The sequence below is a fragment of the Phyllobates terribilis genome, unplaced genomic scaffold, assembly GCF_046119375.1.
Source record: "Phyllobates terribilis strain yellow unplaced genomic scaffold, ASM4611937v1 Scaffold_10__3_contigs__length_209671492, whole genome shotgun sequence".
Lineage (NCBI taxonomy): Eukaryota > Metazoa > Chordata > Amphibia > Anura > Dendrobatidae > Phyllobates > Phyllobates terribilis.
The window spans coordinates 206,934,617-206,957,769 of NW_027362770.1; the positions used below are offsets into that span (position 1 = coordinate 206,934,617).

Below are 23,153 nucleotides of genomic sequence, written 5' to 3' on the forward strand. Positions count from 1 at the left end.
GCGCAGTCCTTACTCTGATGCCGTCATTTTGGCCCTTCCACTTCACACGTGGTCGGTGGCATAAGGTGAAGGTCGTTTCTTTGGTCTTTCACTTTCCAGACAATTGTCATCAGTTGGCTCAATTCATAGATTGCTGATAGTTCCTCACTCGTGTAGATCTTCTCTATGGTGGCTGCCACCATCAGTCTGCATTTCGTAGTTCCTGGAAAAGTGACACCAGTTGAGTCCTCTCTGTGTGAGAGTCCGAGACGGTCACCCATGATGTCCAGCAGCCTCCTCCGGGTGCCGACTCGTCCGGAGATACAGCCTCTGGTCCTTCTCTTTCATACGGATGTTGCACAGGTCTGTTTGTTACCAGGAGGGCAAGGACCACCTCGACCTGCCGAGCCCCATATGTGTGAGAAGCAGTTCGGCCGATGTTTGATCTGAGTATCCCCAGTTGGGGCATTGTAGTGAGGAGAGGATGACTCTCATTTGGCTCATCGGGTTATGTATCACTGCTTGGTCCCATTTGTTTAGAGCAGGTTAAGTTTTGAAGTCACAAGTCCTTGATTTTCGGCACAGGTCTCGTCTTATGTCGTTCCCACAAGAGGAGCCTCCAAACTCGACCTGTTCCTGTCTAGAGAAATCCAAGAGAGCAAATATGGCTGCTGAGGGTGACCAGAATGAGAGCCCAGGACGGGTCACTATGGGCTTCACATCCGCAGGTTCAGCTGCTCTATAGATGTCACCAAATATTGCCCCTTCTGGCTGTGCAGCGGCGGTGGCAAATGTGATTCATTCTGTGGGACATGAAGGTGATGACGTCAGGAAAACGGTGAAACGCACCGATCGTCGGCAGGTGCCTCGCCACACATCCCGGCCATTGTGGAGCCGCAGAATCGTCAGGTGCCTCGCCACACATCCCGGCCATTGTGGAGCCACAGAATCGGCAGGTGCCTCGCAGCACATCCGGGCCATTGTGGAGGCGCAGAATCGGCAGTTGCCTCGCAGCACATCCGGGCCATTGTGGAGGCGCAGAATCGGCAGTTGCCTCGCAGCACATCCGGGCCATTGTGGAGGCGCAGAATCGGCAGTTGCCTCGCAGCACATCCGGGCCATTGTGGAGGCGCAGAATCGGCAGTTGCCTCGCAGCACATCCGGGCCATTGTGGAGGCGCAGAATCGGCAGTTGCCTCGCAGCACATCCGGGCCATTGTGGAGGCGCAGAATCGGCAGTTGCCTCGCAGCACATCCGGGCCATTGTGGAGGCGCAGAATCGGCAGTTGCCTCGCAGCACATCCGGGCCATTGTGGAGGCGCAGAAGCGGCAGTTGCCTCGCAGCACATCCGGGCCATTGTGGAGCCCCAGAATCGTCAGGTGCCTCGCCGCACATCCTGGCCATTGTGGAGCCGCAGAATCGGCAGGTGCCTCGCCGCACATCCGGGCCATTGTGGAGCCGCAGAATCGGCAGGTGCCTCGCCGCACATCCCGGCCATTGTGGAGCCGCAGAATCGGCAGGTGCCTCCCCTCACGTCTCGGCCATTGTGGAGCCGGAGAATGTTAAAGTGCAGCTGTCAGCAGGATTGTGCTCAGTAACCGCATCCACTGTCAGGTGGGCGACATTGCACTGATTAATATGATACCTGGTGATGAAATCCATCCTGTGGTTCTTGTGTAATCTTAAATTTCAGTTTGGAGATAATGATATGCTCGTGCTCCGGGGCGACCTGTGAGGGGCGCTCTATCTGGTGCTCTGCTTACATATTCATCTCTATGCTCCTATGACCGCTCACTGATTGGTCACTGACCGGCCTCCTATTTTACATAATGCATCTAGTAGTGCGGGGCTAGGTCTTAAGAGGCAGGTCAGTGACCGATCAGTGAGCTGTCATAGGAACATACAGATGGATATGTAATCAGAGCACCAGATAGAGCGCCCCCCCGCAGGCCGCCCCGAAGCACCAGATAGAGCGCCCCCACAGCATGAACATATTATCTCCAAAATGAAAGTACAGATTACACAAGAACCACAGGACGGATTTCATCACCAGGTATCATATTAATCAGTGTAATGTCACTCACCTGACAGTGTATGTGGTTACTGAGCACAATCCTGCTGACACCTGCGCTTTAAATTTGCAGCAAAACAAGCCGATGTGCAGGAGCCCCGGCTCGGTGCGGAGCTGCCGGACAACCGTCATCTGATCCAGTGTTAGAGCTGCGCCCTCTGCTGGTGGCTCCTCTGTGTGCAATCTCTGGGGGTGGGTTACGTGCACTCTATGTGCGGGTGGTGTCCCAGCTCTTACGCAGGATGGGTCATAAATTCCTTGGTCCCTGTTCCACCTCTTCCCGTTGTGACACTTTCTATCTTCGGTGGTTGCACGGCGGTGGAGGGTGGCTTCTACGCCTGGGACGCTTCGGGGGGCTGACGGTGAGGTTTCTGACTTTTTTTCGGTGGTTGCACGGCGGTGGAGGGTGGCTTCTACGCCAGGGACGCTTCGGGGGGCTGACGGTGAGGTTTCTGACTTGTGTTCTGTAAACTTTAGCTGCTATTTCGAGATCGGAGCTTTAAGTCTAAAACCTGGGACCATAGTCCTGGTGTGTTTATATGGTCAGACTGAAGTATGTGCCCCCACCAGATGCTCCTTACTGTTACTGACAGGGCATCACAGAAACTAAGTGCCCCCTTCATGGCAGGCCTGGCTGATCCTGTAATTGGCCGTTCTGGATGGTGTGGACCCTTCGTGGTTGGGGACCATGGATAGGAGATCAGTGTGAGGAGCCATGTGGCCTCTTGTGGCTCCATAGTAAATGTGGACTATATTTTGCCCATATTGTCTGTGCGTCTCTAATATTAATATAAGGTGACACTTGGATCTTGAGCCCAAAACTCCACAGAAATCTGTGTACGGTCGCCATCAATTCACAAAAGGTGCAATAAAAACGCGGTGTGTGAACCCGCCCCAGGGAGGCATTTCATGTATGTCTTGTCATGACGCACCTCGCTGGCCTCTCCGGGACACCCAGGGTAATAATAATAATACAGGAAACCAAACATTCACAGAGTACAAAGGGCACGGGTCTCAGCTGTGAGGCCGCGGCGAGGACGGAGAGGCCTCCTCCCACTATCCACCAGAAGGGCGACACGGGCACAGCCTATTGGTGCCGTCCATGGCAGGGACGCCTTATACTTGGGTCACGGCTGAGCTTGTGCCCAGGATTTGCCAGATTACTGGCATGCCAGGCCGCAGGGTTGCATCCCAAGGATACCTGAGACTACAGGAGGCTGGCGCATGCCGCCCTCCCTGGCACAGTGCCCTTCTGATGCTTTTCTCTGCTTCCAGTGCAGAAATGCACTTATTTATAGGTAGTTGTGGTGCACATTTTTCTTCCTTCTTGCCTCAGTCTAGGGCTTGATAGCCTTGTAGTGCGCGATTCAGTGCCCAGACCGATGTGCGCTGATCCGCCATCTGTCCCATGCGGCCATTCAGTGATTGTGATCATAACACACCGAGGCCTTGCCTCCGCTCCTGCTCCTTGATCCTACTGCTCCTCCATTCTAATCCGAACGTGCTCCTCAATCCTGCTCCCCCCCCAGTCCTGCTCCTCTATTCTAATCCGAACATGCTTCTCGATCCTGCTCCCCCCCCCAGTCCTGCTCCTCTATTCTAATCCGAACGTGCTTCTCGATCCTGCCGCCCCCAGTCCTGCTCCTCTATTCTAATCCGAACGTGCTCCTCGATCCTGCCGCCCCCCCCGTCCGTCCGTCCGTCTCCTCTATTCTAACCTGAACGTGCTCCTCAATCCTGTCCCCCCCCCCCCCCCAGTCCTGCTCCTATATTCTAACATGAATGTGCTCCTCGATCCTGTTCCCCCCCCCCAGTCCTGCTCCTCTATTCTAACCTGAACATGCTCCTCGATCCTGCCGCCCCCCCTGTCCGTCCGTCTCCTCTATTCTAATCCGAACGTGCTCCTCGATCCTGCCGCCCCCAATCCTGCTCCTCTATTCTAACCTGAACGTGCTCCTCGATCCTGCCGCCCCCAATCCTGCTCCTCTATTCTAACCTGAACGTGCTCCTCGATCCTGATGCCCCCAATCCTGCTCCTCTATTCTAATCCGAACGTGCTCCTCGATCCTGCCGCCCCCAATCCTGCTCCTCTATTCTAACCTGAACGTGCTCCTCGATCCTGCGTCCCCCAATCCTGCTCCTCTGTTCTAACCTGAACGTGCTCCTCGATCCTGCCGCCCCCAATCCTGCTCCTCTATTCTAACCTGAACGTGCTCCTCGATCCTGCCGCCCCCAATCCTGCTCCTCTATTCTAACCTAAACGTGCTCCTCGATCCTGCCGCCCCCAGTCCTGCTCCACTATTCTAACCTGAACGTGCTCCTCGATCCTGCCGCCACAATCCTGCTCCTTGATCCTGCTCCCCCCCCAGTCCTGTTCCTCTATTCTAACCTGAACGTGCTCCTCGATCCTGCCGCCCCCCAATCCTGCTCCTCTATTCTAATCCGAACGTGCTCCTCGATCCTGCCGCCCCCAATCCTGCTCCTCTATTCTAACCTGAACATGCTCCTCGATCCTGCCGCCCCCCAGTCCTGCTCCTCTATTCTAACCTGAACGTGCTCCTCGATCCTGCCGCCCCCAATCCTGCTCCTTGATCCTGCTCCCCCCCCAGTCCTGCTCCTCTATTCTAACCTGAACGTGCTCCTCGATCCTGCCGCCCCCCAATCCTGCTCCTCTATTCTAATCCGAACGTGCTCCTCGATCCTGCCGCCCCCAATCCTGCTCCTCTATTCTAACCTGAACATGCTCCTCGATCCTGCCGCCCCCCAGTCCTGCTCCTCTATTCTAACCTGAACGTGCTCCTCGATCCTGCCGCCCCCAATCCTGCTCCTCTATTCTAACCTGAACGTGCTCCTCGATCCTGCCGCCCCCAATCCTGCTCCTCTATTCTAACCTGAACGTGCTCCTCGATCCTGCCGCCCCAATCCTGCTCCTCTATTCTAACCTGAACGTGCTCCTCGATCCTGCCGCCCCCAATCCTGCTCCTCTATTCTAACCTGAACGTGCTCCTCGATCCTGCCGCCCCCCCCAGTCCTGCTCCTCTATTCTAACCTGAACGTGCTCCTCGATCCTGCCGCCCCCAGTCCTGCTCCTCTATTCTAACCTGAACGTGCTCCTCGATCCTACCGCCCCCAATCCTGCTCCTCTATTCTAACCTGAACGTGCTCCTCGATCCTGCCGCCCCCAATCCTGCTCCTCTATTCTAATCCGAACGTGCTCCTCGATCCTGCTGCCCCCCCAGTCATGCTCCTCTATTCTAACCTGAACGTGCTCCTCGATCCTGCTGCCCCCCCAGTCCTGCTCCTCTATTCTAATCCGAACGTGCTCCTCGATCCTGCCGCCCCCCCAGTCCTGCTCCTCTGTTCTAACCTGAATGTGCTCCTCGATCCTGCCGCCCCCAATCCTGCTCCTCTATTCTAACCTGAACGTGTGCCTCGATCCTGCCGCCCCCCCCAGTCCGTCTCCTCTATTCTAACCTGAACGTGCTCCTCGATCCTGCCACCCCAATCCTGCTCCTCTATTTTAACCTGAACGTGCTCCTCGATCCTGCCGCCCCCCCCAGTCCTGCTCCTCTATTCTAACCTGAACGTGCTCCTCGATCCTGCCGCCCCCAATCCTGCTCCTCTATTCTAACCTGAACGTGCTCCTCGATCCTGCCGCCCCCAATCCTGCTCCTCTATTCTAACCTGAACGTGCTCCTCGATCCTGCCGCCCCCAATCCTGCTCCTCTATTCTAACCTGAACGTGCTCCTCGATCCTGCCGCCCCCAATCCTGCTCCTCTATTCTAACCTGAACGTGCTCCTCGATCCTGCCGCCCCCAATCCTGCTCCTCTATTCTAACCTGAACGTGCTCCTCGATCCTGCCGCCCCCAATCCTGCTCCTCTATTCTAACCTGAACGTGCTCCTCGATCCTGCCGCCCCCAATCCTGCTCCTCTATTCTAACCTGAACGTGCTCCTCGATCCTGCCGCCCCCAATCCTGCTCCTCTATTCTAACCTGAACGTGCTCCTCGATCCTGCCGCCCCCAATCCTGCTCCTCTATTCTAACCTGAACTTGCTCCTCGATCCTGCCGCCCCCAATCCTGCTCCTCTATTCTAACCTGAACGTGCTCCTCGATCCTGCCGCCCCAATCCTGCTCCTCTATTCTAACCTGAACTTGCTCCTCGATCCTGCCGCCCCCAATCCTGCTCCTCTATTCTAACCTGAACGTGCTCCTCGATCCTGCCGCCCCCAATCCTGCTCCTCTATTCTAACCTGAACGTGCTCCTCGATCCTGCCGCCCCCAATCCTGCTCCTCTATTCTAACCTGAACGTGCTCCTCGATCCTGCCGCCCCCCAGTCCTTCTCCTTTATTCTAATCCGAACGTGCTCCTCGATCCTGCCGCCCCCAAGTCCTACTCCTCTTTTCTAATCCGAACGTGCTCCTCGATCCTGCTGCCCCCCCAATCCTGCTCCTCTATTCTAACCTGAACGTGCTCCTCGATCCTGCCGCCCCCAATCCTGCTCCTCTATTCTAACCTGAACGTGCTCCTCGATCCTGCCGACCCCAATCCTGCTCCTCTATTCTAACCTGAACGTGCTCCTCTATCCTGCCGCCCCCAATCCTGCTTCTCTATTCTAACCTGAACGTGCTCCTCGATCCTGCCGCCCCCAATCCTGCTCCTCTATTCTTACCTGAACGTGCTCCTCGATCCTGCCACCCCAATCCTGCTCCTCTATTCTAACCTGAACTTGCTCCTCGATCCTGCCGCCCCCAATCCTGCTTCTCTATTCTAACCTGAACGTGCTCCTCGATCCTGCCGCCCCCAATCCTGCTTCTCTATTCTTACCTGAACGTGCTCCTCTATCCTGCCGCCCCCAATCCTGCTTCTCTATTCTAACCTGAACGTGCTCCTCGATCCTGCCGCCCCCAATCCTGCTCCTCTATTCTTACCTGAACGTGCTCCTCGATCCTGCCACCCCAATCCTGCTCCTCTATTCTAACCTGAACTTGCTCCTCGATCCTGCCGCCCCCAATCCTGCTTCTCTATTCTAACCTGAACGTGCTCCTCGATCCTGCCGCCCCCAATCCTGCTCCTCTATTCTTACCTGAACGTGCTCCTCGATCCTGCCGCCCCAATCCTTCTCCTCTATTCTAATCCGAACGTGCTCCTCGATCCTGCCGCCCCCAATCCTGCTCCTCTATTCTAACCTGAACGTGCTCCTCAATCCTGCCGCCCCCAATCCTGCTCCTCTATTCTAACCTGAACGTGCTCCTCGATCCTGCCGCCCCCAATCCTGCTCCTCTATTCTAACCTGAACGTGCTCCTCGATCCTGCCGCCCCCAATCCTGCTCCTCTATTCTAACCTGAACGTGCTCCTCGATCCTGCCGCCCCCAATCCTGCTCCTCTATTCTAACCTGAACTTGCTCCTCGATCCTGCCGCCCCCAATCCTGCTCCTCTATTCTAACCTGAACGTGCTCCTCGATCCTGCCGCCCCAATCCTGCTCCTCTATTCTAACCTGAACTTGCTCCTCGATCCTGCCGCCCCCAATCCTGCTCCTCTATTCTAACCTGAACGTGCTCCTCGATCCTGCCGCCCCCAATCCTGCTCCTCTATTCTAACCTGAACGTGCTCCTCGATCCTGCCGCCCCCAGTCCGTCTCCTCTATTCTAACCTGAACGTGCTCCTCGATCCTGCCGCCCCCAGTCCGTCTCCTCTATTCTAACCTGAACGTGCTCCTCGATCCTGCCACCCCAATCCTGCTCCTCTATTTTAACCAGAACGTGCTCCTCGATCCTGCTGCCCCCCCCAGTCCTGCTCCTCTATTCTAACCTGAACGTGCTCCTCGATCCTGCCGCCCCCAAGTCCTACTCCTCTTTTCTAATCCGAACGTGCTTCTCGATCCTGCCGCCCCCCCCCAGTCCTGCTCCTCTATTCTAACCTGAACGTGCTCCTCGATCCTGCCACCCCAATCCTGCTCCTCTATTCTAATCCGAACGTGCTCCTCGATCCTGCCGCCCCCCCCAGTCCGTCTCCTCTATTCTAACCTGAACGTGCTCCTCGATCCTGCCACCCCAATCCTGCTCCTCTATTCTAATCCGAACGTGCTCCTCGATCCTGCCGCCCCCAATCCTGCTCCTCTATTCTTACCTGAACGTGCTCCTCGATCCTGCCGCCCCCAATCCTGCTCCTCTATTCTAACCTGAATGTGCTCCTCGATCCTGCCGCCCCCAGTCCTGCTCCGCTATTCTAACCTGAACGTGCTCCTCGATCCTGCCGCCCCTCCCAGTCCGTCTCCTCTATTCTAACCTGAACGTGCTTCTCGATCCTGCCACCCCAATCCTGCTCCTCTATTCTAACCTGAACGTGCTCCTCGATCCTGCCGCCCCCAATCCTGCTCCTCTATTCTAATCCGAACGTGCTCCTCGATCCTGCCGCCCCCAAGTCCTACTCCTCTTTTCTAATCCGAACGTGCTTCTCGATCCTGCCGCCCCCCCCAGTCCTTCTCCTCTATTCTAACCTGAACGTGCTCCTCGATCCTGCCGCCCCAATCCTGCTCCTCTATTCTAACCTAAACGTGCTCCTCAATCCTGCCGACCCCCCAGTCCTTCTCCTCTATTCTAATCCGAACATGCTCCTTGATCCTGATGCCCCCTATCATACTCCTCTGTTCTAACCTGATCGTCCTCCTCAATCCTGCCGCCCCCCCCAGTCCTGCTCCACTATTCTAACCTGAACGTGCTCCTCGATCCTGCCGCCCCCAATCCTGCTCCTCTATTCTAACCTAAACGTGCTCCTCAATCCTGCCGCCCCCCCAGTCCTGCTCCACTATTCTAACCTGAACGTGCTCCTCGATCCTGCCGCCCCCAATCCTGCTCCTCTATTCTAACCTGAACGTGCTCCTCGATCCTGCCGCCCCCAATCCTGCTCCTCTATTCTAACCTGAACGTGCTCCTCGATCCTGCCGCCCCCAATCCTGCTCCTCTATTCTAACTTGAACGTGCTCCTCGATCCTGCCGCCCCCAATCCTGCTCCTCTATTCTAACCTGAACGTGCTCCTCGATCCTGCCGCCCCAGTCCTGTTCCTCTATTCTAACCTGAACGTGCTCCTCGATCCTGCCGCCCCCAATCCTGCTCCTCTATTCTAACCTGAACGTGCTCCTCGATCCTGCCGCCCCAATCCTGCTCCTCTATTCTAACCTGAGCGTGCTCCTCGATCCTGCCGCCCCCAATCCTGCTCCTCTATTCTAACCTGAACGTGCTCCTCGATCCTGCCGCCCCCAATCCTGCTCCTCTATTCTAACCTGAACGTGCTCCTCGATCCTGCCGCCCCCAATCCTGCTCCTCTATTCTAACCTGAACGTGCTCCTCGATCCTGCCGCCCCAATCCTGCTCCTCTATTCTAACCTGAACGTGCTCCTCGATCCTGCCGCCCCCAATCCTGCTCCTCTATTCTAACCTGAACTTGCTCCTCGATCCTGCCGCCCCCAATTCTGCTCCTCTATTCTAACCTGAACGTGCTCCTCGATCCTGCCGCCCCCAATCCTGCTCCTCTATTCTAACCTGAACGTGCTCCTCGATCCTGCCGCCCCCAATCCTGCTCCTCTATTCTAACCTGAACGTGCTCCTCGATCCTGCCGCCCCCAATCCTGCTCCTCTATTCTAACCTGAACGTGCTCCTCGATCCTGCCGCCCCCAATCCTGCTCCTCTATTCTAACCTGAACGTGCTCCTCGATCCTGCCGCCCCCAATCCTGCTCCTCTATTCTAACCTGAACGTGCTCCTCGATCCTGCCGCCCCCAATCCTGCTCCTATTCTAACCTGAGCGTGCTCCTCGATCCTGCCGCCCCCAATCCTGCTCCTCTATTCTAACCTGAACGTGCTCCTCGATCCTGCCGCCCCCAATCCTGCTCCTCTATTCTAACCTGAGCGTGCTCCTCGATCCTGCCGCCCCCAATCCTGCTCCTCTATTCTTACCTGAACGTGCTCCTCGATCCTGCCGCCCCCAATCCTGCTCCTCTATTCTAACCTGAACGTGCTCCTCCATCCTACCGCCCCCAATCCTGCTCCTCTATTCTAACCTGAACGTGCTCCTCGATCCTACCGCCCCCAATCCTGCTCCTCTATTCTAACCTGAACGTGCTCCTCGATCCTGCCGCCCCCAATCCTGCTCCTCTATTCTAACCTGAACGTGCTCCTCGATCCTGCCGCCCCCAATCCTGCTCCTCTATTCTAACCTGAACGTGCTCCTCGATCCTGCCGCCCCCAATCCTGCTCCTCTATTCTAACCTGAACGTGCTCCTCGATCCTGCCGCCCCCAATCCTGCTCCTCTATTCTAACCTGAACGTGCTCCTCGATCCTGCCGCCCCCAATCCTGCTCCTCTATTCTAACCTGAACGTGCTCCTCGATCCTGCCGCCCCCAATCCTGCTCCTCTATTCTAACCTGAATGTGCTCCTCGATCCTGCCGCCCCCAATCCTGCTCCTCTATTCTTACCTGAACGTGCTCCTCGATCCTGCCGCCCCCAATCCTGCTCCTCTATTCTAACCTGAACGTGCTCCTCGATCCTGCCGCCCCCAATCCTGCTCCTCTATTCTAACCTGAACGTGCTCCTCGATCCTGCCGCCCCCAATCCTGCTCCTCTATTCTAACCTGAACGTGCTCCTCGATCCTGCCGCCCCCAATCCTGCTCCTCTATTCTAACCTGAACGTGCTCCTCGATCCTGCCGCCCCCAATCCTGCTCCTCTATTCTTACCTGAACGTGCTCCTCGATCCTGCCGCCCCCAATCCTGCTCTTCTATTCTAACCTGAACGTGCTCCTCGATCCTGCCGCCCCCAATCCTGCTCCTCTATTCTAACCTGAACGTGCTCCTCGATCCTGCCGCCCCCAATCCTGCTCCTCTATTCTAACCTGAACGTGCTCCTCGATCCTGCCGCCCCCAATCCTGCTCCTCTATTCTAACCTGAACGTGCTCCTCGATCCTGCCGCCCCCAATCCTGCTCCTCTATTCTAACCTGAACGTGCTCCTCGATCCTGCCGCCCCCAATCCTGCTCCTCTATTCTAATCTGAACGTGCTCCTCGATCCTGCCGACCCCAATCCTGCTCCTCTATTCTAACCTGAACGTGCTCCTCGATCCTGCCGCCCCCCCAGTCCGTCTCCTCTATTCTAACCTGAACTTGCTCCTCGATCCTGCCGCCCCCAATCCTGCTCCTCTATTCTAACCTGAACGTGCTCCTCGATCCTGCCGCCCCCAATCCTGCTCCTCTATTCTAACCTGAACGTGCTCCTCGATCCTGCCGCCCCCAATCCTGCTCCTCTATTCTAACCTGAACGTGCTCCTCGATCCTGCCGCCCCCAATCCTGCTCCTCTATTCTAACCTGAACGTGCTCCTCGATCCTGCCGCCCCCAATCCTGCTCCTCTATTCTTACCTGAACGTGCTCCTCGATCCTGCCGCCCCCAATCCTGCTCTTCTATTCTAACCTGAACGTGCTCCTCGATCCTGCCGCCCCCAATCCTGCTCCTCTATTCTAACCTGAACGTGCTCCTCGATCCTGCCGCCCCCAATCCTGCTCCTCTATTCTAACCTGAACGTGCTCCTCGATCCTGCCGCCCCCAATCCTGCTCCTCTATTCTAATCTGAACGTGCTCCTCGATCCTGCCGACCCCAATCCTGCTCCTCTATTCTAACCTGAACGTGCTCCTCGATCCTGCCGCCCCCCCAGTCCGTCTCCTCTATTCTAACCTGAACTTGCTCCTCGATCCTGCCGCCCCCAATCCTGCTCCTCTATTTTAACCTGAACTTGCTCCTCGATCCTGCCGCCCCCAATCCTGCTCCTCTATTCTTACCTGAACGTGCTCCTCGATCCTGCCACCCCCAATCCTGCTCCTCTATTCTAACCTGAACGTGCTCCTCGATCCTGCCGCCCCAATCCTGCTCCTCTATTCTAACCTGAACGTGCTCCTCGATCCTGCCGCCCCCAATCCTGCTCCTCTATTCTTACCTGAACGTGCTCCTCGATCCTGCCGCCCCCAATCCTGCTCCTCTATTCTTACCTGAACGTGCTCCTCGATCCTACCGCCCCCAATCCTGCTCCTCTATTCTAACCTGAACGTGCTCCTCGATCCTGCCGCCCCCAATCCTGCTCCTCTATTCTAACCTGAACGTGCTCCTCGATCCTACCGCCCCCAATCCTGCTCCTCTATTCTAACCTGAACGTGCTCCTCGATCCTGCCGCCCCCCAATCCTGCTCCTCTATTCTAATCCGAACGTGCTCCTCGATCCTGCCGCCCCCAATCCTGCTCCTCTATTCTAACCTGAACGTGCTCCTCGATCCTGCCGCCCCCAATCCTGCTCCTCTATTCTAACCTGAACGTGCTCCTCGATCCTGCCGCCCCCCCAGTCCAGCCGTCCCTGATGTTGCTCCTTGTTCCCCCTGTCCCCCGTTCCTGCTTCTGCCCTTTGATCTTGCCGTCCCTCTTTGATATTGCTCCCATCCCTACAGTCCTGCTTCCCCTGATCTTGCTCCTGCCCCCCGATGATTATGATAGTGATGCAGAGTTCAAGGCTCGAGCATGTACCTGACAGGTGTAGCATTCTGGTGGAGGCTGGTTCCTTTTTATATTGGTGACTGTTATCTGGCCGACCTGGCTCTGGGAGATGGGGATGACTCCTCATTGAGTGGCAGATACCACGTCCTTGTATTCTCCTCACTATCTGTGTATGTGATTGATGTGTGCTCGGTTGTGTTATACTGTCTGCTTTGTTCTGTTATGACCTGTGTGTGTCAGATAAGACCGTCACAAGGGAGCATGTGACCGGCCGCCTCCTGCTCTGCCGTCATCATCAGGAGTATGGGGGAGCACAGGACCGGCCTCCTCCTGCTCTGCCGTCATCATCAGGAGTATGGGGGAGCACAGGACCGGCCTCCTCCTGCTCTGCCGTCATCATCAGGAGTATGGGGGAGCACAGGACCGGCCTCCTCCTGCTCTGCCGTCATCATCAGGAGTATGGGGGGAGAACAGGACCGGCCGCCTCCTGCCCTGCGTCTTCATCAGGAGTATGGGGGGAGAACAGGACCGGCCGCCTCCTGCCCTGCGTCATCATCAGGAGTATGGGGGAGCACAGGACCGGCCTCCTCCTGCTCTGCCGTCATCATCAGGAATATGGGGGGAGAACAGGACCGGCCTCCTCCTGCTCTGCCGTCATCATCAGGAGTATGGGGGGAGAACAGGACCGGCCGCCTCCTGCTCTGCCGTCATCATCAGGAGTATGGGGGAGCACAGGACCGGCCTCCTCCTGCTCTGCCGCCATCATAAGGAGTATGGGGGAGCACAGGACCGGCCGCCTCCTGCTCTGCCGCCATCATCGGGAGTATGGGGGAGCACAGGACCGGCCTCCTCCTGCTCTGCCGCCATCATCAGGAATATGGGGGAGCACAGGACCGGCCTCCTCCTGCTCTGCCGTCATCATCAGGAGTATGGGGGAGCACAGGACCGGCCTCCTCCTGCTCTGCCGTCATCATCAGGAATATGGGGGAGCACAGGACCGGCCGCCTCCTGCTCTGCCGTCATCATCAGGAGTATGGGGGAGCACAGGACCGGCCGCCTCCTGCTCTGCCGTCATCATCAGGAGTATGGGGGAGCACAGGACCGGCCTCCTCCTGCTCTGCCGTCATCATCAGGAGTATGGGGGAGCACAGGACCGGCCTCCTCCTGCTCTGCCGTCATCATCAGGAGTATGGGGGAGCACAGGACCGGCCTCCTCCTGCTCTGCCGCCATCATCAGGAGTATGGGGGGAGCACAGGACCGGCCTCCTCCTGCTCTGCCGTCATCATCAGGAGTATGGGGGAGCACAGGACCGGCCGCCTCCTGCTCTGCCGTCATCATCAGGAGTATGGGGGAGCACAGGACCGGCCTCCTCCTGCTCTGCCGTCATCATCAGGAGTATGGGGGAGCACAGGACCGGCCTCCTCCTGCTCTGCCGTCATCAGGAATATGGGGGAGCACAGGACCGGCCGCCTCCTGCTCTGCCGTCATCAGGAATATGGGGGAGCACAGGACCGGCCTCCTCCTGCTCTGCCGTCATCATCAGGAGTATGGGGGAGCACAGGACCGGCCTCCTCCTGCTCTGCCGTCATCAGGAATATGGGGGAGCACAGGACCGGCCTCCTCCTGCTCTGCCGTCATCATCAGGAGTATGGGGGAGCACAGGACCGGCCTCCTCCTGCTCTGCCGTCATCAGGAATATGGGGGAGCACAGGACCGGCCGCCTCCTGCTCTGCCGTCATCATCAGGAGTATGGGGGAGCACAGGACCGGCCTCCTCCTGCTCTGCCGTCATCATCAGGAGTATGGGGGAGCACAGGACCGGCCTCCTCCTGCTCTGCCGTCATCATCAGGAGTATGGGGGAGCACAGGACCGGCCTCCTCCTGCTCTGCCGTCATCATCAGGAGTATGGGGGAGCACAGGACCGGCCTCCTCCTGCTCTGCCGTCATCATCAGGAGTATGGGGGAGCACAGGACCGGCCTCCTCCTGCTCTGCCGTCATCATCAGGAGTATGGGGGAGCACAGGACCGGCCTCCTCCTGCTCTGCCGTCATCATCAGGAATATGGGGGAGCACAGGACCGGCCTCCTCCTGCTCTGCCGTCATCAGGAATATGGGGGAGCACAGGACCGGCCTCATCCGGTGCCGCCATCGTCGGTGTGCGGCTCCGTGATCATGACTATACTGTCATGGATGGGTTGTGACTGGATAGAGGACATGGGAGAGAGGCGTTCAACTTTATTTGAGGAGGTTTTCATGACTCCTGGAGGAGGCGATGTCTGTCTGCTCCACATGTAAAGGCAGCAAACAGATTTGCCTTACAAATGAGCTGGGAATGTCCATAGAGCGAGGAGCTGCCGCGGCCTCATGGTGTGAGAAGGCCTGAGCACAAGAGCTTACAGTCTATGAGGAGAGGAGGAGACTGAGCACAATAGCTTACAATCTATGAGGAGAGAGGAGACTGAGCACAGGAGCTTACAATCTATGAGGAGAGAGGAGACTGAGCACAGGAGCTTACAATCTATGAGGAGAGGAGGAGACTGAGCACAAGAGCTTACAATCTATGAGGAGAGGAGACTGAGCACAAGAGCTTACAATCTATGAGGAGAGAGGAGACTGAGCACAAGAGCTTACAATCTATGAGGAGAGAGGAGACTGAGCACAAGAGCTTACAATCTATGAGGAGAGAGGAGGAGACTGAGCACAAGAGCTTACAATCTATGAGGAGAGAGGAGGAGACTGAGCACAAGAGCTTACAATCTATGAGGAGGAGACTGAGCACAGGAGCTTACAATCTATGAGGAGTCTGAGCACAAGAGCTTACAATCTATGAGGAGAGGAGACTGAGCACAAGATCTTACAATCTATGAGGAGAGGAGACTGAGCACAAGAGCTTACAATCTATGAGGAGGAGACTGAGCACAAGAGCTTACAATCTATGAGGAGAGGAGGAGACTGAGCACAGGAGCTTACAATCTATGAGGAGAGAGGAGACTGAGCACAAGAGCTTACAATCTATGAGGAGAGAGGAGGAGACTGAGCACAAGAGCTTACAATCTATGAGGAGGAGACTGAGCACAAGAGCTTACAATCTATGAGGAGAGGAGGAGACTGAGCACAGGAGCTTACAATCTATGAGGAGAGAGGAGACTGAGCACAAGAGCTTACAATCTATGAGGAGAGAGGAGGAGACTGCGCACAAGAGCTTACAATCTATGAGGAGAGGAGGAGACTGAGCACAAGAGCTTACAATCTATGAGGAGAGAGGAGACTGAGCACAAGAGCTTACAATCTATGAGGAGGAGACTGAGCACAAGAGCTTACAATCTATGAGGAGAGAGGAGACTGAGCACAAGAGCTTACAATCTATGAGGAGAGGAGGAGACTGAGCACAAGAGCTTACAATCTATGAGGAGAGGAGGAGACTGAGCACAAGAGCTTACAATCTATGAGGAGAGAGGAGACTGAGCACAAGAGCTTACAATCTATGAGGAGAGGAGGAGACTGAGCACAAGAGCTTACAATCTATGAGGAGAGAGGAGACTGAGCACAAGAGCTTACAATCTATGAGGAGAGAGGAGGAGACTGAGCACAAGAGCTTACAATCTATGAGGAGAGGAGGAGACTGAGCACAAGAGCTTACAATCTATGAGGAGAGAGGAGGAGACTGAGCACAAGAGCTTACAATCTATGAGGAGAGAGGAGACTGAGCACAAGAGCTTACAATCTATGAGGAGAGAGGAGGAGACTGAGCACAAGAGCTTACAATCTATGAGGAGAGGAGGAGACTGAGCACAAGAGCTTACAATCTGAGGAGAGGAGACTGAGCACAGGAGCTTACAATCTATGAGGAGAGAGGAGACTGAGCACAAGAGCTTACAATCTATGAGGAGAGAGGAGACTGAGCACAAGAGCTTACAATCTATGAGGAGAGAGGAGGAGACTGAGCACAAGAGCTTACAATCTATGAGGAGAGGAGGAGACTGAGCACAAGAGCTTACAATCTGAGGAGAGGAGACTGAGCACAGGAGCTTACAATCTATGAGGAGAGAGGAGACTGAGCACAAGAGCTTACAATCTATGAGGAGAGAGGAGACTGAGCACAAGAGCTTACAATCTATGAGGAGAGAGGAGACTGAGCACAAGAGCTTACAATCTATGAGGAGAGAGGAGGAGACTGAGCACAAGAGCTTACAATCTATGAGGAGAGGAGGAGACTGAGCACAAGAGCTTACAATCTATGAGGAGAGAGGAGACTGAGCACAAGAGCTTACAATCTATGAGGAGAGAGGAGGAGACTGAGCACAAGAGTTTACAATCTATGAGGAGAGGAGGAGACTGAGCACAAGCGCTTACAATCTATGAGGAGAGAGGAGACTGAGCACAAGAGCTTACAATCTATGAGGAGAGAGGAGACTGAGCACAAGAGCTTACAATCTATGAGGAGAGAGGAGAATGAGCACAAGAGCTTACAATCTATGAGGAGAGAGGAGAATGAGCACAAGAGCTTACAATCTATGAGGAGAGAGGAGGAGACTGAGCACAAGAGTTTACAATCTATGAGGAGAGGAGGAGACTGAGCACAAGCGCTTACAATCTATGAGGAGAGAGGAGACTGAGCACAAGAGCTTACAATCTATGAGGAGAGGAGACTGAGCACAAGAGCTTACAATCTATGAGGAGAGGAGGAGACTGAGCACAAGAGCTTACAATCTATGAGGAGAGGAGGAGACTGAGCACAAGAGCTTACAATCTATGAGGAGAGGAGGAGACTGAGCACAAGAGCTTACAATCTATGAGGAGAGGAGGAGACTGAGCACAAGAGCTTACAATCTATGAGGAGAGGAGGAGACTGAGCACAAGAGCTTACAATCTATGAGGAGAGAGGAGACTGAGCACAAGAGCTTACAATCTATGAGGAGAGAGGAGACTGAGCACAAGAGCTTACAATCTATGAGGAGAGAGGAGACTGAGCACAGGAGTTTACAATCTATGAGGAGAGAGGAGACTGAGCACAGGAGTTTACAATCTATGAGGAGAGAGGAGACTGAGCACAGGAGCTTACAATCTATGAGGAGAGAGGAGACTGAGCACAGGAGTTTACAATCTATGAGGAGAGAGGAGACTGAGCACAGGAGTTTACAATCTATGAGGAGAGAGGAGACTGAGCACAGGAGTTTACAATCTATGAGGAGAGAGGAGACTGAGCACAGGAGCTTACAATCTATGAGGAGAGAGGAGACTGAGCACAGGAGTTTACAATCTATGAGGAGAGAGGAGGAGACTGAGCACAAGAGCTTACAATCTATGAGGAGAGGAGGAGACTGAGCACAAGAGCTTACAATCTGAGGAGAGAGGAGACTGAGCACAAGAGCTTACAATCTATGAGGAGAGAGGAGGAGACTGAGCACAAGAGCTTACAATCTATGAGGAGAGGAGGAGACTGAGCACAAGAGCTTACAATCTATGAGGAGAGGAGGAGACTGAGCACAAGAGCTTACAATCTATGAGGAGAGGAGGAGACTGAGCACAGGAGCTTACAATCTATGAGGAGACTGAGCACAAGAGTTTACAATCTATGAGGAGACTGAGCACAAGAGCTTACAATCTATGAGGAGAGAGGAGGAGACTGAGCACAGGAGCTTACAATCTATGAGGAGAGAGGAGACTGAGCACAAGAGCTTACAATCAATGAGGAGAGGAGGAGACTGAGAACAAGAGCTTACAATCTATGAGGAGAGGAGGGGACTGAGCACAAGAGCTTACAATCTATGAGGAGGAGACTGAGCACAGGAGCTTACAATCTATGAGGAGACTGAGCACAAGAGCTTACAATCTATGAGGAGACTGAGCACAAGAGCTTACAATCTATGAGGAGAGGAGACTGAGCACAAGAGCTTACAATCTATGAGGAGAGAGGAGACTGAGCACAGGAGCTTACAATCTATGAGGAGAGAGGAGACTGAGCACAAGAGCTTACAATCTATGAGGAGACTGAGCACAAGAGCTTACAATCTATGAGGAGACTGAGCACAAGAGCTTACAATCTATGAGGAGAGGAGACTGAGCACAAGAGCTTACAATCTATGAGGAGAGGAGACTGAGCACAAGAGCTTACAATCTATGAGGAGAGGAGACTGAGCACAAGAGCTTACAATCTATGAGGAGAGGAGGAGACTGAGCACAAGAGCTTACAATCTATGAGGAGGAGACTGAGCACAAGAGCTTACAATCTATGAGGAGAGGAGGAGACTGAGCACAAGAGCTTACAATCTATGAGGAGAGGAGGAGACTGAGCACAAGAGCTTACAATCTATGAGGAGACTGAGCACAAGAGCTTACAATCTATGAGGAGTCTGAGCACAAGAGCTTACAATCTATGAGGAGAGAGGAGACTGAGCACAAGAGCTTACAATCTATGAGGAGAGGAGTCTGAGCACAAGAGCTTACAATCTATGAGGAGAGGAGGAGACTGAGCACAAGAGCTTACAATCTATGAGGAGAGGAGGAGACTGAGCACAAGAGCTTACAATCTATGAGGAGAGGAGACTGAGCACAAGAGCTTACAATCTATGAGGAGAGGAGACTGAGCACAAGAGCTTACAATCTATGAGGAGAGAGGAGACTGAGCACAAGAGCTTACAATCTATGAGGAGAGGAGGAGACTGAGCACAGGAGCTTACAATCTATGAGGAGAGAGGAGACTGAGCACAAGAGCTTACAATCTATGAGGAGAGGAGGAGACTGAGCACAAGAGCTTACAGTCTATGAGGAGAGGAGGAGACTGAGCACAAGAGCTTACAATCTATGAGGAGAAGAGACTGAGCACAGGAGCTTACAGTCTATGAGGAGAGGAGGAGACTGAGCACAAGAGCTTACAATCTATGAGGAGGAGACTGAGCACAAGAGCTTACAATCTATGAGGAGAGGAGGAGACTGAGCACAAGAGCTTACAATCTATGAGGAGAGGAGGAGACTGAGCACAAGAGCTTACAATCTATGAGGAGAGGAGGAGACTGGGCACAAGAGTTTACAATCTATGAGGAGAGGAGGAGACTGAGCACAAGAGCTTACAATCTATGAGGAGAGAGGAGACTGAGCACAAGAGCTTACAATCTATGAGGAGAGGAGGAGACTGAGCACAAGAGCTTACAATCTATGAGGAGAGGAGGAGACTGGGCACAAGAGCTTAAAATCTATGAGGAGAGGAGGAGACTGAGCACAAGAGCTTACAATCTATGAGGAGAGGAGGAGACTGGGCACAGGAGCTTACAATCTATGAGGAGAGGAGGAGACTGAGCACAAGAGCTTACAATCTATGAGGAGAGGAGGAGACTGAGCACAAGAGCTTACAATCTATGAGGAGAGGAGGAGACTGGGCACAAGAGCTTACAATCTATGAGGAGAGGAGGAGACTGGGCACAAGAGCTTACAATCTATGAGGAGAGGAGGAGACTGAGCACAAGAGTTTACAATCTATGAGGAGAGGAGGAGACTGAGCACAAGAGCTTACAATCTATGAGGAGGAGACTGAGCACAAGAGCTTACAATCTATGAGGAGAGGAGGAGACTGAGCACAAGAGCTTACAGTCTATGAGGAGAGGAGGAGGAGACTGAGCACAGGAGTTTACAATCTATGAGGAGAGAGGAGGAGACTGAGCACAATAGCTTACAATCTATGAGGAGAGGAGACTGAGCACAAGAGCTTACAGTCTATGAGGAGAGGAGACTGAGCACAGGAGCTTACAATCTATGAGGAGAGGAGACTGAGCACAGGAGCTTACAATCTATGAGGAGAGGAGACTGAGCACAAGAGCTTACAGTCTATGAGGAGAGGAGGAGACTGAGCACAAGAGCTTACAATCTGAGGAGAGAGGAGGAGACTGAGCACAGGAGTTTACAATCTATGAGGAGAGAGGAGGAGACTGAGCACAAGAGCTTACAATCTATGAGGAGAGGAGACTGAGCACAAGAGCTTACAGTCTATGAGGAGAGGAGACTGAGCACAAGAGCTTACAGTCTATGAGGAGAGGAGGAGACTGAGCATAAGAGCTTACAGTCTATGAGGAGAGGAGGAGACTGAGCATAAGAGCTTACAGTCTGAGGAGAGGAGGAGACTGAGCACAAGAGCTTACAATCTATGAGGAGAGGAGGAGACTGAGCACAAGAGCTTACAATCTATGAGGAGAGGAGGAGACTGAGCACAAGAGCTTACAATCTATGAGGAGAGGAGGAGACTGAGCACAAGAGCTTACAATCTATGAGGAGAGGAGGAGACTGAGCACAAGAGCTTACAATCTATGAGGAGAGGAGGAGACTGAGCACAAGAGCTTACAATCTATGAGGAGAGGAGGAGACTGAGCACAAGAGCTTACAATCTATGAGGAGAGGAGGAGACTGAGCACAAGAGCTTACAATCTATGAGGAGAGGAGGAGACTGAGCACAAGAGCTTACAATCTATGAGGAGAGGAGGAGACTGAGCACAAGAGCTTACAGTCTATGAGGAGAGGAGGAGACTGAGCACAAGAGCTTACAATCTATGAGGAGAGGAGGAGACTGAGCACAGGAGCTTACAATCTATGAGGAGAGAGGAGGAGACTGAGCACAAGAGCTTACAATCTATGAGGAGAGAGGAGGAGACTGAGCACAAGAGCTTACAATCTATGAGGAGAGGAGGAGACTGAGCACAGGAGCTTACAATCTATGAGGAGAGGAGGAGACTGAGCACAAGAGCTTACAATCTATGAGGAGAGGAGGAGACTGAGCACAAGAGTTTACAATCTATGAGGAGAGAGGAGGAGACTGAGCACAAGAGCTTACAATCTATGAGGAGAGAGGAGGAGACTGAGCACAAGAGCTTACAATCTATGAGGAGAGGAGGAGACTGAGCACAGGAGCTTACAATCTATGAGGAGAGGAGGAGACTGAGCACAGGAGCTTACAATCTATGAGAAGAGAGGAGACTGAGCACAAGAGCTTACAATCAATGAGGAGAGGAGGAGACTGAGAACAAGAGCTTACAATCTATGAGGAGAGGAGGGGACTGAGCACAAGAGCTTACAATCTATGAGGAGAGAGGAGACTGAGCACAAGAGCTTACAATCTATGAGGAGAGGAGGAGACTGAGCACAAGAGCTTACAATCTATGAGGAGAGGAGACTGAGCACAAGAGCTTACAATCTATGAGGAGACTGAGCACAAGAGCTTACAATCTATGAGGAGAGGAGGAGACTGAGCACAGGAGCTTACAATCTATGAGGAGAGGAGGAGACTGAGCACAAGAGCTTACAATCTATGAGGAGAGAGGAGACTGAGCACAAGAGCTTACAATCTATGAGGAGAGGAGGAGACTGAGCACAAGAGCTTACAATCTATGAGGAGAGGAGGAGACTGAGCACAAGAGCTTACAATCTATGAGGAGAGGAGGAGACTGAGCACAAGAGCTTACAATCTATGAGGAGAGGAGGAGACTGAGCACAAGAGCTTACAATCTATGAGGAGAGAGGAGACTGAGCACAAGAGCTTACAATCTATGAGGAGAGAGGAGACTGAGCACAAGAGCTTACAATCTATGAGGAGAGGAGGAGACTGAGCACAAGAGCTTACAATCTATGAGGAGAGGAGACTGCGCACAGGAGCTTACAATCTATGAAGAGAGGAGACTGAGCACAAGAGCTTACAATCTATGAGGAGAGGAGACTGCGCACAGGAGCTTACAATCTATGAAGAGAGGAGACTGAGCACAGGAGCTTACAATCTATGAAGAGAGGAGACTGAGCACAAGAGCTTACAATCTATGAGGAGAGGAGGAGACTGAGCACAAGAGCTTACAATCTATGAGGAGAGGAGACTGCGCACAGGAGCTTACAATCTATGAAGAGAGGAGACTGAGCACAAGAGCTTACAATCTATGAGGAGAGGAGACTGCGCACAGGAGCTTACAATCTATGAGGAGAGAGGAGACTGAGCACAAGAGCTTACAATCTATGAGGAGAGAGGAGACTGAGCACAAGAGTTTACAATCTATGAGGAGAGGAGGAGACTGAGCACAAGAGCTTACAATCTATGAGGAGAGGAGGAGACTGAGCACAGGAGCTTACAATCTATGAGGAGAGGAGTAGACTGAGCACAGGAGCTTACAATCTATGAGGAGAGGAGGAGACTGAGCACAGGAGCTTACAATCTATGAGGAGAGGAGGAGACTGAGCACAGGAGCTTACAATCTATGAGGAGAGGAGTAGACTGAGCACAAGAGCTTACAATCTATGAGGAGAGAGGAGACTGAGCACAAGAGCTTACAATCTATGAGGAGAGGAGTAGACTGAGCACAGGAGCTTACAATCTATGAGGAGAGGAGGAGACTGAGCACAGGAGCTTACAATCTATGAGGAGAGGAGGAGACTGAGCACAAGAGCTTACAATCTATGAGGAGAGGAGGAGACTGAGCACAAGAGCTTACAATCTATGAGGAGAGAGGAGACTGAGCACAAGAGCTTACAATCTATGAGGAGAGAGGAGACTGAGCACAAGAGCTTACAATCTATGAGGAGAGGAGGAGACTGAG

The 23,153-nt window shown here is 53.8% G+C and overlaps 1 protein-coding gene across 7 annotated transcripts in view; it reads left to right on the forward strand.

Moving 5' to 3' along the window:
* The window catches only part of EPS8 (EGFR pathway substrate 8, signaling adaptor), a 245,155-nt gene that overhangs the window by 7,088 nt on the left and 214,914 nt on the right, over nucleotides 1-23,153 (forward strand). The window contains exon 1 of one of the 7 annotated variants that reach the window (XM_073650593.1): nucleotides 2,267-2,412. The exons of 5 other annotated variants lie outside the window; for them this stretch is intronic. The gene's annotated coding sequence lies outside the window, so the exon portion shown is untranslated. Of the gene's footprint in view, nucleotides 1-2,266; nucleotides 2,494-23,153 lie in introns of those variants that run through there. One more of the 7 variants, XM_073650594.1, reaches the window with a different exon arrangement.